The sequence below is a fragment of the Lolium perenne genome, chromosome 3 (assembly GCF_019359855.2).
Source record: "Lolium perenne isolate Kyuss_39 chromosome 3, Kyuss_2.0, whole genome shotgun sequence".
In the NCBI taxonomy this organism is placed as follows: Eukaryota; Viridiplantae; Streptophyta; class Magnoliopsida; order Poales; family Poaceae; genus Lolium; species Lolium perenne.
The window spans coordinates 248,850,580-248,855,411 of NC_067246.2; the positions used below are offsets into that span (position 1 = coordinate 248,850,580).

The following is a 4,832-nucleotide window of genomic DNA, read 5'->3' on the forward strand; positions in this document are numbered from 1 at the left end:
AAAAGGTTGCTTTTATTCAGAAGAACTATGTCCGTCAGCCTTCACCGGTTTACTAGAACTTCACGGAGCTCCTTTCCGGCAGCGTTCGCAGTTCCATATCCCGGAACAGGGAGTGACAGGTCACGATTCATTACACTCTGCAGAGGTGTGTTGCTTTACCCATAAGAGATCTTAACCTTGGTGCCAACCGAGTCTAGTTCTCGTCCACACTTCCTTTGGTGTGAGGCCCGGTATAAGGTCATAGCCAATCATATTCCTCTGCTACCTCGCACACCCACCCTTTGTTGCATGCCCCGACCCTGGGTCCTTGATACGCGTACAGCACGCGTCCGTTGGGAACCCCAAGAGGAAGGTGTGATGCGTATAGCAGCAAGTTTTTCCTCAGTAAGAAACCAAGGTTTATCGAACCAGTAGGAGCCAAGAAGCACGTTGAAGGTTGATGGCGGCGGAGTGTACTGCGGCGCAACACCAGGGATTCCGGCGCCAACGTGGAACCTGCACAACACAACCAAATTACTTTGCCCCAACGTGACAGTGAGGTTGTCAATCTCACCGGCTTGTTGTAACAAATGATTAGATGTATAGTGTGGATGATGATTGTTTGCAGAGAACAGTAGAACAAGTATTGCAGTAGATTGTATTCGATGTAAAAGAATGGACCGGGGTCCACAGTTCACTAGTGGTGTCTCTCCCATAAGATAAATAGCATGTTGGGTGAAAAAATTACAGTTGAGCAATTGACAAATAAAGAGGACATGACCATGCACATACATGTTATGATGAGTATTGTGAGATTTAATTGGGCATTACGACAAAGTACATAGACCGCTATCCAGCATGCATCTATGCCTAAAAAGTCCACCTTCAGGTTATCATCCGAAACCCCTCCAGTATTAAGTTGCAAACAACAGACAATTGCATTAAGTATGGTGCGTAATGTAATCAACAAATACATCCTTAGACATAGCATTGATGTTTTATCCCTAGTGGCAACAGCACATCCACAACCTTAGAACTTTCTGTCATTGTCCCAGATTTAATGGAGGCATGAACCCACTATCGAGCATAAATACTCCCTCTTGGAGTTACAAGTAACGACTTGGCCAGAGCCTCTACTAATAACGGAGAGCATGCAAGATCATAAACAACACATAGATAATATATTGATAATCAACATAGCATAGTATTCCATATTCATCGGATCCCAACAAACGCAACATGTAGCATTACAAATAGATGATCTTGATCATATTAGGCAGCTCACAAGATCCAACAATGATAGCACAATTAGGAGAAGACGACCATCTAGCTACTGCTATGGACCCATAGTCCAGGGGTGAACTACTCACACATCACTCCGGAGGCGACCATGGCGGTGAAGAGTCCTCCGGGAGATGATTCCCCTCTCCGGCAGGGTGCCGGAGGCGATCTCCTGAATCCTCCGAGATGGGATTGGCGGCGGCGGCGTCTCTGGAAGGTTTTCCGTATCGTGGCTGTCGGTACTAGGGTCGGAGTCCGGAGTCGGAGGGCTGACGGGGGCCCCATACGCTAGGGCCGCGCGGGCCCCCCTGGGCCGCGCCGCCCTAGTGTGGCGGCGCCTCGTCGCCCCACTTCGGTTCCCTTTCGGTGTTCTGGAAGCTTCGTGGAAAAATAGGCCCCTGGGCGTTGATTTCGTCCAATTCCGAGAATATTTCCTTACTAAGATTTCGAAACCAAAAACAGCAGAAAACAGCAACTGGATCTTCGGCATTTCGTTAATAGGTTAGTGCCGGAAAATGCATAAATATGACATAAAGTATCTTTACTATTATATTCGAGTTGGTTGTAGGTCGTACAACGCGTTTGGTGAAGGAGATTCAGAACATCTGAACCATTCAATCTAATCTTACGTCTCCGCTTAACATCCTACCGTCCATGTAATTTAACGGCAAGAGCCCCTCCTTCCAGTGTTTTTTTTTTTTTTTGAAGGCCCCCTCCTTCCAGTGTTGGCACCATGTACTATCAGTAATCAATCACACTAATCAATTGCGTATCAATCACAAAGATTGCCAAAGAAAAGAAAATATGAGCCCAGCCCATTAAGCACGGTTCCTTTGCTTTAACTCCACGCGGCCACGCCCACGAACGCACGCCCGCACCTGCCCTCTCATCGCCTTCCCCAAACCTAGCCGCCTCGCTTCTCTTCCCTATGGCGTTTCTCGGCCGTTCCCAAGCAGGGCCTCCCTCGCCGACTACTAGGGTTATCAGGGATGCAGCTCACCTCCTACCATGAGATCCCCTAACTCTAGGAGACAGCCGTGCATCCAAGATGGATTTGCGCTACCGCATCACGTGGAGGTTTGTTGAAGATCCGCGGCGGCGAGTCGGACCACAGAGGCGTGGTGGCGCAAGTGCACGACAGAGGTTCAAGTCTAAGGTGCAGTTTCTCTTTCCCCTATCAGATTCCCCTATTTTTTTACCTTGGCTTGATCCGTGGATCCTTGAGCCTTGTCAAGTCTGATGGCCCAGAGGCAAAGCCGGACAAGCAGAGCGCATGATCAGAATCAACAACCTGTTACACACACCCGAACAACCTGCAGGTACTAATTCTCCCCTTCTCTCGATTTATATCACATTTAAATTATTTAATATTGCTCCATCTCACGTGATGTTTCAAATTAAACTTTTGCTTGCACTGATCGATTTGCTTTTTCTGCAGACATGATAAAGGTGCTAAGGATAGTTACGTACTGAATGAGGATGAGTTGAATTCAGGTCGTGCATCTCAAGGAATGCCTACTTTACAGTGCTTGTCTTGGTTTTAACCTTTAAAAGAAAAAAATGCAAATCGGTATACTGGTCCTCGTATCTGATCCAAGGGAACCAAAGTGGAAATGTTGGATGCATGTACATTTCACTGTTAATTCATTATTGCTCCCTAGCTTCTGTTATCTCTAGAACATATCAGTATATGTTTCCTTTCTTGTGCTAGATCTTCATGGCTTTGGTCTTATATATTTTTATGGCTTCCAACAGTTTCCTTAATATTACTTTTTCCTGGCTGGAGAATCTGACAGAACAAAAGAGAGAATTGAGAAAGTTCTTAAGGCTGCTGCTAACCTGTTATTTACAACAGGGAATGGATTATATCATACTGAAGGTGATCTTTCATTATTCAAGCAGAATTTTCGCTACCTATTTAAACTTTTATTTTGGATATATTTTAGAGTACCCCAGTACAGACTATTTATGTCTTAGTTTAACTGCTCCATGTTGGTACTGAAATATTATGCTTAGGTGGTGTTAGTTTTTGTGCGTGCTGCATAATATACCCCTAGCATAATTTACTCTAACTAGAACTTGTAGTTAGTTTCTTATCATGACCAGCAGGTATTAGTCTTCCCTCGTGATACTTGTACATTATAATCTATTTAAGCATTTTGATCTTTTGTTTTGTTGATTTGTTCAGATCTTGCCGTGGTGGTTATTTCATATCCAAATTTTGTTCAGTATTTCCATCTATGTGGTAACCAGTGTGACTTGTGGGTCTGATGAGCTATTTCAAATGCACATAGTAAAAAAAAATTGCCACTTCGATACTTGGAAGATTTCAATATGCCCTACAACGTCTTTTGCCACTTCGATATGGGTATTTTTTTTTTGTATTTGCAGGTCCGATACATCAGCTTGGCTTGCTATTGCTGGATATCATCTATGGAGATTTTACGCAAATATTAGAACGGATAAATAGGACTTGTAGATTATCATGTTTTGATGCAAGATTGTAATTGTCTACTCCCTACATAGCACTAGGTAGAATGTCATATTTTGATGATAGATTGTAAATTGTCTTTTCTTCAGATAATTTTCTTTTATGAGGTGATGATTCCAATATAAATATTGATTTTTTTTCTCATAGTGCGATCATAATCTAAGATTTGTGGGATGTGGTATTTCACGTCTGAACTATGTTCTCTCTGAGAAAATTTACTATCTTTAGAACGGTCAAAATATCTTGCCATGCAAATAGTATCATTTGAGATAGAATTGTAAATCCATGTATTACTAGGCAACAGGACTGCAAGTGCAGGATTCAGAGAGTTGCCCATGTATGAACTATGAAGTAAGTAGTCCTACTGAATCAAATGTGCTTAAATACAAACACTTCACTGTGTTTATTATTTGGCCATATTATATGAATAATTCATATATTATTTTTACTAGTTGAATGCCCGTGCGTTGCTACGGATTCTCAAGATCTTCTTATAAACTACATAAAAGATGCACTCCTTTTTGAACCAACATTAATAAAAACAAATATAGTGATTAGCCAAGAAAAATACCCAACCATATTAAATTTATAATTGATCAGATGTGTTTTTTAAGGTATACAGTAGGGGAAACCCCTACAATGATTTTGTTTTTAAATAATATAAGAACCTAAATTCGTGGTGGCTGGATTGTACATCCACTTCCCTAACCAAATAAGCTAGATTGATTTCTTTGATTACATGTGTGTTTCTATGGAAAAATAAATATATTGCAATACTAATCAGAATTCAATCTATTTTGCACAAAAATATTGAATATCACTATCATCTCTAGAAATATTTATACATACTCCTCCTTGCAAACTTACAGAGATGCCTCTTTTTGGCCTCCATAACTGAATCCAATTTTTTCTACGTGATTTACAGTTGTAACTTGCTCATTTAGTAGATCCAATATTTCAAATAGACGGACGAAAAAAACATGGCATCTCATATTCTTTTTGAGAGTCTTGTCTCCTCAAAATGAACATCTAAGGAAGCCTAAACGAAATAATTACTTTACAAACCAAATGCTTAACAGAA

General features: G+C 41.4%; 1 long non-coding RNA gene across 1 annotated transcript; it reads left to right on the forward strand.

Moving 5' to 3' along the window:
- Positions 1-2,097: 2,097 nt before the first annotated feature.
- LOC127344654 (uncharacterized) lies at positions 2,098-3,895 on the forward strand. Its single transcript, XR_011755911.1, has 2 exons — positions 2,098-2,579; positions 2,699-3,895. It is a non-coding gene; the product is annotated as an uncharacterized lncRNA (long non-coding RNA).
- Positions 3,896-4,832: the final 937 nt, after the last annotated feature.